This window comes from Amia ocellicauda, chromosome 10 (assembly GCF_036373705.1).
Source record: "Amia ocellicauda isolate fAmiCal2 chromosome 10, fAmiCal2.hap1, whole genome shotgun sequence".
Lineage (NCBI taxonomy): Eukaryota > Metazoa > Chordata > Actinopteri > Amiiformes > Amiidae > Amia > Amia ocellicauda.
In genome coordinates this window covers 39,131,030-39,143,505 of record NC_089859.1, presented here as the reverse complement: position 1 = coordinate 39,143,505, position 12,476 = coordinate 39,131,030, and the positions used below count along the sequence as shown (strand labels likewise).

The following is a 12,476-nucleotide window of genomic DNA, read 5'->3' as shown; positions in this document are numbered from 1 at the left end:
AACAATTAACTAATGTCAAGAAACACACTCTGTTGCACCTCAAAACAATATTCAATTACATGGAGAAAATGTGCAGTCAGATCTGAAAGAATCCAGAATTAACTACATACAGATAATGTGATTTTTTTAAATGAATTATCCATCATGATATTATGTTGCAATCAATTTATTTTGCCTGCTTTCAAACTAGTATCTTAAGCTTTTCATTCCAGATGAGCGGAATATAACTTATTTTGATTGATTATTTGCTTAAAGTTCAAGAATAAATATTTCTCATGTATTTTTAAAGCTCCCTAGAAAACATCCGAGACCTGAGCTCTGTGGAATGAAGGTCTTCAAGCTCCTCTGTTACTGTAACAGCTCAAGACACTAAGTGTGATTTCAAAATAAGTTGGTTGCACCAGAATGTCCTAAAACATCATTCAGCAAATAAAATCCATTCAAAGGGTTTGGCCTAAATATAAAATGTATCATGTATCAACTTTCTGCACTATATACAATATAAATTAAGTGATTGAGTTACATAAATTATACTTTAAAAAATACTTTGTAACAAACTTACTATCTTGCCCCTTTTTAAATCATGGTGCATGTCTCTACATGACCTAGTTTGGAATTTTCTGTAGTAAAGTCATGTATTTAACACTGGTGTATTCACAAAATTTAGAAAAGAAAAGAAATAAAATAAGGATTTATAAGAATAAACACATTTAAGCTGCAAATAATGGTAATGTTTTTCTGAGAACAGATGAGGGAACTGAGAGTACATTCAGCTGCTCCAAAAGGCATTTCCCTCCTACACTGATACCCTGTTACAATAGTGGCTTTGTCTCCTTTCTTTTAATGGGTAAAAGCTTACTTCCATATAATCTCACTGAAGACAATGTTGTAAATGAACTTCAACATTTAGGGGAAAAACCCAAATTTAAAATGTTACATTGTTAAATTAAGGTCTACTGTATGGGAGGAAAGAAATAAATAGACAAAAAGATGCAAGAGCACCTGAATCAGAAAAATACAAAATGCATTCTGAATGTTCCATGTTACAAAGAAAAATCATACAGAACTTAGTAATCAAATCAGTTGTTCCATACCATTCTATTTGTGCATGTGTAGTATGATTTATAAATATGCTAAGTGAATGTTTTCTCAAGACCTGAATGGAGGTCATATGATTTTCTCAAACAACAGTATCACATACATTAAGGTACTTCTTCATTTTAAGGGTCACAAAAGCTAATATTGGCTTTAAAATTTTCTTCATTTTTTGGTACAGTGCAATGTACTTTCTTGTATTGTGAGACTGCTTTCATCCATTTGGTCAAGTAAAACAATTTCCACTGCAGGTTGTTATTAAAAGTGATTAAGTGGCCAATTCCACATTTTTATAAGTTTCTATAATTGCCTATGCATGAAAAGGAAGAGTTGTTAACTTTCCTATAGGAGACAATAGTTCACCTCACATAACACTCCACACTGCTGTGTCTGGTTATTATGTGATTTTTCCACACTCAAATGCTTAATTATTTAAACCCTGGGTAAAGCTGACTTGATCCTACCTTGTGTCAACTACCAATTGTGTGCTTCTACTGTCTAACAAACACTAGCATTATTTTATATAAATATGTCTCTTTAATACATACATGTCTTGATCATTAGAAACATCTGAATCATATCAATGATTTTCAGATAAGTAGTCTATTAACAAACTTATAATGAGATACAGCATGTATCTGATAAAAAGTAATTACATTTAAAGGAGTAAAATATGAAATAAAGAGTATACAGTGGCTCTCAAAAGTATCCACCCCCCTTGGACTTTTCCACATTTCATTGTGTTACAACATGAAATCAGAATGGATTTAATCAGGAGAATTTGCCACTGATCAACACAGAAAATACAGTCTTCCATGGCTGAGCTGGGAGTTACTGTGCATACTGCAACAATAGCCCGGGTGCTTCACAAAAGTGGCCTTTACGGGAGATTGGCAAAACAAAAGCCATTGTTGAAAAAAACTCACATCAAATCTCGGCTAGAGTTTGCCAGAAGGCATGTGAAAGACTCTGAGACCAAGTGGAGGAAGATTCTATGGTCTAATGAGACCAAAATAGAGCTTCCTGGCCTCAATGCTAAGCGTTACTTTTGGCACATGTCTAACACCGCACATCATCCTGAGAACACCATCCCTACCATGAAGCATGGTGGTTACAGCAACCTGGTATTATGATGCTTCTTTGCGTCAGGGCCTGGAGTACAGAGAAATCCTGGAAGAAAACCTGCTGAAGTCTGCAAGAGATCTGGGACTTGGGAGAAGATTAATCTTCCAGAAGGACAATGACACCAAACATACAGCCAAAGCCACACTAGAGTGGATAAAAGGTCAATGTCCTGGAGTGGCCCAGTCAAAGCCCGGACCTCAAATCCAATTGAGACTATGTGGAAAGAGCTGAAAATTGCTATTCACCAAAGGTCCCCATCCAACTTGATGGAGTTTGAACAATTTTGCAAAGACGAATGGGCAAAAACTGCTGTGTCCAGATGTGCAAAGCTGGTAGAGACTTATCCACATAGACTCATTGCTGCCAAAGGTGCCTCTACCAAATATTGACTGATTACTTATGCATTCAATTATTTTCTCTTTTGTATTTGTAATTAATTTAGAACAATTTGCAGATTATATTTTTCACTTTGACTTTATGGACATTTCCTGTGTTGATCAGTTGCAAAAACTGCTGATTAAATCCATTCTGATTTCATGTTGTAACACAATGAAATATGGAAAATTCCAAGGGGGGTGAATAATTTTGAGAACCACTGTATGTTTTATGATATAAAAACAACTGTTCTGCAGGAGAGCAAAGCTCAATTTTCAATCTGAAATCTAACAGTGCATGATATAATGTTCTTTGGCATTCACCCCTTTGTTAAAATAAACACACAAATATATAAAACCTGTTCTAATTGTTCCCCAGCTGCAAGAAAGGACCCTCACCATAGGGTATACTAGGTAAAATGAATGGTAAAATTTAATATCTAAGTTATATGTTTTTTTCCATATTATGAAGCCTATTTGCTGAAAAACTCAAATCCATTCTTCAGTTCCACCTGGGACAAATGAAATGAATGTCTATGAAAAACTGAGGTTTTAAGATGTGGTTTATATGTGTAACACTGACAAACGCTTATTACACAATATATAAAATACACACCCATAACTTAAAACCTTCTCTAGAACTGTAAGTATAATGAAACAAGAACATATCAAGAAAAACTAGATAGCAATACTGTATTACTACTATTATACTACCACTACGTATGAGGATGATGTTCAGATTTAATAACTATCATTTGGTAATATACCTTTTGCAATATTTTTGCAATATTCTAATGGAACCACCTTCCCTAATGATAACACACTTCTTTCAACAATAACTGACAGTGAAACACTAGTTTATGTAGGTATAATGAAATCTCACTTTGGAAAAATGACTGATTTGAATTGAATTCATTTCACAGCTCACAATTTTTTTCTTACTTCTTTACATTTCTTTGAGCATTTAAAATCTACATCAAGGAAATTAGTCTGCTTTAGAGGTGCTAATTTCTGAACACAATTTTGTATAATGCTGTACTGTAAAGAAAGCAGAAACCATCTAAAAGGTTGTCCAGCTTGAATACATTAGGTAAGGTCACTACATCTGCTACTTGTATTGATAGAATCACAAGGCTACTTAATATGAAAAATTGTAAAGTAAATATTGAGAAAAGGGTAAGTTATTATTCAGTGCAATTCCACAGCAATTACTTCATGTTAATTCAATCACTCATTATGCTATGACTTGAAAGACATGATACTCTTGTTTTCTCTCAGGTATTTTATGCAGATTCTCATGTGGTAGTCCTTGAAGCTTCCCAGAATATCAGACTGATATCAGAACAATGGCATACTTATTCCATTACACTAAGGTCTGGGCTCAGGGTTTGCATAAGTGAAAGTCTTCTAAAAAGCCTTTTTATTCCCTTAAAAAATACATTTCTTAAATACCGTATTTTATATATACATTAATTCAATTCAATTCAATTCAAACAATAAGCCCCTCTTACTGTTCCCTCCTCTGACCAGAGAGATGTTTTCTTAAATCAAAAGTTGCCTTTATCCATTTTTTCTTAATTCTCCATTCCTTATCCCATCTTTATTAACTCAGCTTATGAAGGTATATCGAATTATGAAGGAGCTTGAAGGAATATCCCCAGTGACTATCTGTTAACACTTCAGGGTGGCCTTATTCATGAAGTCACTGATACAATAGGACTACAAACGTCTGCATAATTAAAGCAGTATTCATCAGCAGCTTTTTTCTGAATTTCATCAAATTTCATGTCTCCCTATAAGACCTCTGTACTCATCCTCTGCTGGCCAGCTGATTATTGCTTTATGTCCACCTTCTGCCTCTTCTATCCACTCATCCTCCACCCTGAACCACTATTGGTCAAACCGGCTACCTATAAATATCAGGACTATACTATCTCTGACCACCTTCCATTGACTAACCAAAACTCACAAATTAAATTCTATACTCTCAGTGCAGCACTGTGCTACTTGACACCATCAACTACAGAAGATCAGATCACAAGCACTGTATCATGACTGTGTTTGGTCTACTTGTGTAACCTACTGTATTGTAATGCTGCACCTTACATGCTCTTGTTGCCTATGCTGTTGCTTGCACTGTAGCTTTGGTACAATGTGTAACTTATTAGATTTGTATTATTATTATGTATTGCTGCAATTTGTTGTGTATTTTTTAGATAAATGACAGTATGCAGAACAGTTGCTGTGTTTGAATTATTAACTTTAAGCCACTTTAGATAAATGGATCTTCCAAAGGGATACTTTGTACATGCATTGGTATATGTTGAGACAACCCCACCCAATTAAAGATAATCTGTTCTATTTTTTTTCCTCTTGTACTAGACATTGTGTAATCTAAATAAGCAGTTTTATTTTGAAACAGATTCCCCAATGTAGCATAGGCATACATATAGAGAAGAAGCATTTCAAAGGTGCACAGGCCCCAGAGCACAGTACTTCACCCATGGGTGGGTTTCAGAGGACTACAGAAGGGTAATATGCTGACCGACTGCACTTCCTCACAGCCAGCTTTGAGAATCTATTCAAATCAATACATTTGCTGGGTCATTCAATTAAAATGACAAACAAGCTACAGGAATGATACAGAACCACAAGGAGCACACGTAATTCATTTCAAAAAGAACTGCAAAATACAGATGCTACATACCACTCGTTTAGCTTATGGTTCACAGATACTGCTCATAACTCAAAATTATCCTCTCCTTTTTTAGTCCCTTTTTTATAATGTATTCCACCTCTAGTTTCTTAAATTTCAACTTAAAATTATTAGGCTAATCATGGAAGGAGATCAAATGTAATACTGATGTGCTTGAGAGAGCAAAAAGTCTGTCTCCACTGATCATTCTTCATCTCTGTTAATTAGTTTTTAATGTTATTGTCTATTTTTGTCACCAATTGTATTTACTTATTAATGGATTGAACTCCATAGTCTGTCTTTTTATGAGCCTTTGTACCATCTGTATTCCAAAAGCAAATCAAGTTTACACTATTCAACATTTAAAAGAGCTTAAAATGTAACAGCTTGGAAAGATACGAAAAGTTTACAGAAATTAAATTGTAATCACTAATAACAAATAAAATATTGATTTTACCTATTACCTATTAACTGACATATTTCAATAATAGATTAATTAGGATTATGTGAATTGGAGACTGATGTCCAATGGAACATGTAGTGTACACTTTTACCTTTTACCAATTTTACCTGTTTTGGTTTATTTTTTGTTAAAACTTTTATTTCCACGTGAAACCCTAGACGTGTCTTCCAGACTAGGACTACAGATCTAATGAAAACCTCCACACAATAGGACTGTTTTTAATTCAGAGCATTTAAATGCAACTTTAAGAGCTCCACAGTTTAGTGTATTTTATAAATCACATATGAGAAACCAGCCAATCACAGAGCAACATAACATTTCCAAAAATTCCGATACCTCTTATATTGTGTATTAATGTCATCCCGTGCAGAGAACTATCAGTATTCAAAAATAATAAAGCCTTATTTATTTATTTTTTATAAGGTATGGTTCGAGATCCAGTTATCTTTTGTAGAAGAGGAAATATAAATACAATATGAATATGTCACACAAACTGCATTACTAACCAAAAATCAACAAGGTGGTCTTAAAGATGTATGATGTATGATTGTACTCACATCCAGATTTTGAAAATTGCCATGTAAAAACCTATACGTTGTACATTTCCAAACTTCACCTAGAACAGACAAGGCTTTTTTTTTCAACTTCAATGAAAAACGATATCGGATGACAAATGTATGGGAAACATCCCCTCAGTGAAAGTTTTATTTGCCAATTTGATTTAAAAAATTATCCGAAAGCTTATCTCTCCACAACGTACACCAATCACTGTGATCATGCCACTTGTTCCCAAGTTTTAAGTGATGCTGCAGATATTTCAGTTTCTGGACTCAAGAGCAAACCCAGTCTCAAGCAATATGTGACAAACCCGGTGACAAACCCAGTGCAAAAACAGGAGTTAAATACATTTCCCCTGCTGTGACAGTGCTATAGTAATACAATTCCTACACCAAATCGGAGCAACTATTTCAACTCTTCATTTACCAATGCCGTTTACAGAATGTACATTTGTTTCTTTACTTGCATTAAAACACAAAACAGATCAGCTATGTAAGACAGCAGATCCTGGACCAAACCATTCTTAGACGGGGAAAAGAGGGCTTGATTGTGAAGTTTTACAAAAATAATATTTTTTTCACTGTAAAGATATTCTTGTGTCAAATCCTTACATGTGTGATTTATAATAAGTTAATGTTGTATGAAGGATGTCTCACTGTATGAGACATCATGTCGTGCAGTTTGTTGACTCATGCAAACTATTGAAGCGCTTAAAATAAAAGAAACAAAACACATTTTGCCCTTGTCTACTTCCAGTTGTCTATTCTAAAGACACCCCCTTGAACAGTGTATTTGATTTAATAAAATGGTACATAATACTAGCCTAACATTACTAGCCTGAACAGGTACTCTTAATTGAAATAATATCATGTTACATCGTTCACCAAACCACACCCATTTATATTCTGAATTCATTAAAAGTGTTCAGTGGTAAAGCACAAGATTTCTAGAGTCAGTCTTTTTCCTGGTCATTTATGTATTGTATATTTATTAAAAATAATGTTAAGCATGTCTGTATAGTGCTGTTAAATATGTACCCCTCCTGTTACAACTATTCAAAGATAAAAGAAAACCCATATCAAGACAGAAAACTACTTTCATTATATGTAAATTGCCTAAACTAGACAAATATTTTATTCTAGCTAGGTAGATAATTGTTCTGTCATTCCAGACAGACTAGTATACAACAAATATTTCATGGTGCTAATAATTGCACCACTAAATTGCACTTGCTTATGTAAGCATCTGTTTGTTTCTTACACAAATAACAGTTTCCAACTCGTTTCTCACCTGTTTCAGTTTGCCCTCCCTGATCTAGTAGTAGTAGTAGTAGTAGTGGTAGTAGTAGTAGCAGTAGTAGTAATGCATACCCTGCCTGCTCAGGTTTTATTCCAGGCCAATATGATACAATAAACTATGTTGTGAATGTCGTGTATGTTTCATATCAACCAGGTTATTAACAAGAAGGATTGTCTCACAGGGAGTGCCAAGTAGCAAATACCCAGAGGAAACACTATTGTTGAAAACAGTGTTGCCTGTTCTACGTTATTCAGAATGCATTCTGAATACCTTTATTTGAAAAGTAGTTTTAAACTTAGACAACAATAATACTAATAACCCTTCTGCACTTAACTAAATCACAACACATCAGCCACTTCATACATGCAAATGCAAGCCTAAGTGACATTTGAACATATACATCAAACAAGAAATATGTAAATGTTCACTTAACATTTGTAGTCACTCCAATTAAAGAGTGTGCATTAGGTAAACTAAAATAAATCGAACACTTTACTCGATGTAAATGGCAGTATTTCATACAAACACCCTCATCCTCTACTTCTGTACAACGTAATACGAGCCCCTCTGTAGGCACACACAAATAATATAGAAGGTTTAGCAAATATATAACATCAAACCAGCCCTACCACCACCCACAAACACACCCTTAAAATAACAAGCTAAAACAAATCTTAAAATAGAAACCAACCTCACTTACCAGCCTACGACGTTTCAGGACCAGACAAAAGATCTCTACTGGTATTATCCATACAGCTGCGTCAAAAATAAATCACTAAAATAACATACACAAAATAAATAACGACCAGATGTTAAAAAGTCTTCAGTGGTTTCTGGGATAAGAAAATTCTCCAAATCGTCTGTCTCTTCCTGTCATAGTAACATAGTCCTGCACGGCACTGCACGATCAATTCCTGTTCTGTGTGATCGGTTGGTGCACTAGTTAGGGTTGAAGTTGGGGTGCTGTTACTCGCTGTCCTGCCCCTGTCGTTTCGCTGCTTGTATCAGTAGAGCCACAGCGCAGCACGACAAGTCCCTCGAAAAGTTCCTCTGCCAAGCGCCGCCCTGACACCGGCTCACTGCCAACCCCGGAGCAGTGCTGCCAGGTAGACACTGCACGGCCAAACGCCTGGATCTGTACTCGTCAAAATGCACGAATGCCAACTCATATTCAGGTATATTTACTAGTACCACTATGTAAACTACTACCTTTGCATATAATTGAAATGCCTGGACTATACGTAATTGATGTACTTATAATAATAATAATAATAATAATAATAATAATAATAATAGTAATAATAATAATATTAATAATAAATACTAGTAGCTAGTAGTAACAACAATAACAATAATAAAAATAACAATGCACAGAATAGTGGAATACTTTTTGCTGTGTATTTATAGGGCCTTTATTCTGGTGTGGATGTTTAACGTTAAGTATTGGTAGTATTTGTTAACTAAATTTATATTTTAAAATTACTGTTTATTTCTATAAATTACTATTATTATTATTATTATTATTATTATTATTATTATTATTATTGTTGTTGTTGTTTTTGATTTGCATTTCGTAGTAGTTGTAGTAGTAGTAGTAGGCTTTAGTAGTAGTAGTAGTAGTAGTAGTAGTAGTAGTAGTAGGCTTTAGTAGTAGTAGTAGTAGTAGAAGTAGTAGTAGTAGTAGTAGTAGAGAATAACAAAAACAATTATCATCATAATAATCTTGCTGTAGAGTTCACATAGGTCCCCGATTATGTTTACAGGTATGTATAAAAGAAAAGTTATTGCACTGCACTACACAGATCTGGGTGTGTGAAATTGTTTTTTGAAAAAAAGTGTCACCAGACTGCAGACTTTGAGTGAGTATGCCCATTGTAAGAATGTGGAGAGATGTGATCATTGTATGCAGTGTTCGTGATTCTCTTGATTGCAAACAGAAAGCTGACTGGAAGGCTAAAAGAGATATTATCTGTATATATAAACATGGCTGCAGTGTCAGAAGTAAGACATACGCTTTGTATGTAGCCTGAAATCAAACTGGTTTCCCTTCCAATCTTATCCCCCCTTTCCCTAGAATAGTATACCTATCGATTTCATGGTTAGATAAATGGGCCAAATACAAAATATTTATAGACTACCAGCTGTCTCACATAATATACAGGTACACCCCACATTTTGTGCTACTTCTCTTGCAGGAATTAACATAGTGTTTATCATCACTATAACAAATGAAAAGTGAGCATTACATATTGTCCACTATGTGCACCATTACAATATTTCCAGTATGACAAAGAAAAATGAAGCTATATATCAACATATTAACCGCCCTAATACCAGCGTAAAGATTAAATGCACACGATTTGAATAAACAATATTGATTCCTCACTGCCATGCGTAGTACTTTTGCAGAATGCAATGCCACAACTGGTAATATTTCAATCATGCAGCACAACACATCACATCGAAATAACCTCGTCGGGATTGGCTGTAGGGTATGTCATTCACTTCCCGGGGCGGAATATGTGCTGTATAGTTTCTTTACATCGCACTTCTTAATCTTTCAGTGTCGCTCTTAGCAAGCAGAATCGGAATATAATGAATGAAAGGTGAAGAATACAACACATCTTCTGCAACAGTGTTATATTACACCTCGCAACGTCATTCTTTCTTTCTTTCTTTTTTTACAGTCGCCGAATAAAATCATATTTTCACAATCAACTAATGTTCTATTTCAAAGAAGGAAGTCGATCATAAAGGGTGCTTTGACCTTTATTTGATCCCGAAGCTCTTTGAAATGATAAACAGCAAAAGAGGCCAAATATCATTGGGGAGGTACGATTGTTTCAGCAAGTTATTGCTTTAATGTTATGGAATCTTTCTCTGTCGGCAATTATGCTTCTTTAAGAAAGCACTGACCTATTTTTGGCTGGAGATAAACGGTCATGTTAACAGATGTTTATCTTGTAATCTGCCCCCCCCCCCCTCCCTAACCCCTTTAAAGCAGTTGAGATATACGAGTTTCATAAACTGCAACATCATTAAACGTGTGTGCATCGGGGTACCGTCTCAACAATTGCATTTGCACGTCGTGACAGAGGCAAAAGTTAAAATAGCTAGTTTGAGTTTTTACACTATACATGCTAATTTGCTGTCTGTCTCCCACAGGGCAGGATTTGCATCCACAATTCCACAGGTTCTAACAATACGGGCGTTTTGTTCCTTTTAGAAAACGTAAGCGTAATCAGTAGTTTAATCATAAATCATCTATTTAAACTGTAGTAATGTATTCGCTAAAAAATATATACATAAGATTTGTAGAGTGCTCTAATATCTTAGTTCGCATTTGTATGTGTATTATTACATCATACACAAATGCAAATCAAAAACAATAATAATAATAATAATAATAATAGACATAGCATCCTCTACGTTAAGTGTGCATTACACTTAGTGTGTATGTTTTGTCATCCTGTGCTTTACGTGCTCATATACTCATATGCTGTGGCAGATAATAGTAACCCCCCCCACCCCCCTTACCATAACCCCCTGCACCCCCTCCTTTCCGCACAATCACCAAGTCGCATAATTTAGTCAAACTCTGGTCAAAATAATCGCTTTATCAGAAACACCTTGTGAAAAATTGGCATTGGACCTCCAATAATTATAGCTACTCATTAACATAATAATAATCGTTACCTGTTTATTACTTATGCAATTTCCATATTTTTGATGAAGATATGTCTTCATCCTGGTCAATAGCCGTCAAAATGTACATTATTCTCTATCTAAAGCCACAACTTGATTAATATATGAAATAATATGAAAGAAAGGCGAACTGCCTACTTCACTTCATGTTTATAGTTCAGCACATTCAGCTGAAGGTACGTATCAAAAACCATACCTTATAGCCACACACCGAATCATTTACATTTAGAGACCCCTAATCATTGCAAAGGGCTATTCCAGTCCGAATGCCTTGAGACCCATCTCCCACCTTTATAGTCGCATTTTTATTTTAGATTTTTTTGACTTTAAAGTGCAGTAACACATTCTACTTCATAATGGAAGGACCGTGTCGTTGCTACGCAAACTACTGAGCTTTGAAAAGGATCACTGCTAATGTATCCAGCACCGCAACATTACAACGATCTATTTCTGGTAAAAGCAAAGGAAAGTTTATTATTTTTGTTTCATAGCTTCAAGTGGTATACATTTCCCCTTAAAGAGCTGCCGAAGCCATCACAGTCAAGCACTAATCACACGACACTCGATGTGTACAATTTCATATTTAAACCTACCTTTGTGTATGTTCAATATTTCTGAAAGGACAGACCGATAAAGAAAAAAAAAAGCTGAAGGTGAAACCATGCGCCGTATGTAGAACTGCACATGATTGACTGAGGCGGCTCCATTACTCCAAAGGGGATTCCTTAAAATCAGATGCAAATTTCCTGTAAAAGAATGCAAGCAGCCCTTTTTCGTTGTGTGCCTGGATAAAATGAGCACATCCTCCTGGTATATCTGTTTGGCCGACACGACTGAGACTCTTAATATTTTAAAAATGCCGGCTTTTTGGACATTGGTTTTCTTCATGGTACACCTGAGAGAGCAATGGTTTCTCCCGTATTAAATGCACACACTATCTACTATTGTCTCATCAGCACAAAGTTCTTGTAATGCAGGGAAAGTCTGAGCGTGTTCAGTCAGAAGCGCCTTAATGACTCAATTTATTGAACATGTTCATGATTTTATTTATGATTGTCACATTATTAAGAAATGTCATCGCTACGTGCACACATTGTTTTAATAAAGTATACAGGGTAGTTTGGCTCTATATAACAGGTTCGTCTCTCTCTCTCTCATATAT

At 35.1% G+C, this 12,476-nt stretch overlaps 1 protein-coding gene across 2 annotated transcripts in view; it reads right to left on the bottom strand.

Annotated features, from left to right (window-relative positions):
• znf516 (zinc finger protein 516) overlaps window positions 1-11,983 on the bottom strand; it is a 79,669-nt gene extending 67,686 nt beyond the window's left edge. The window contains exon 1 of one of the 2 annotated variants that reach the window (XM_066716064.1): window positions 11,908-11,983. The gene's annotated coding sequence lies outside the window, so the exon portion shown is untranslated. Of the gene's footprint in view, window positions 1-8,309; window positions 8,636-11,907 lie in introns of those variants that run through there. The other variant, XM_066716065.1, reaches the window with a different exon arrangement.
• Window positions 11,984-12,476: the final 493 nt, after the last annotated feature.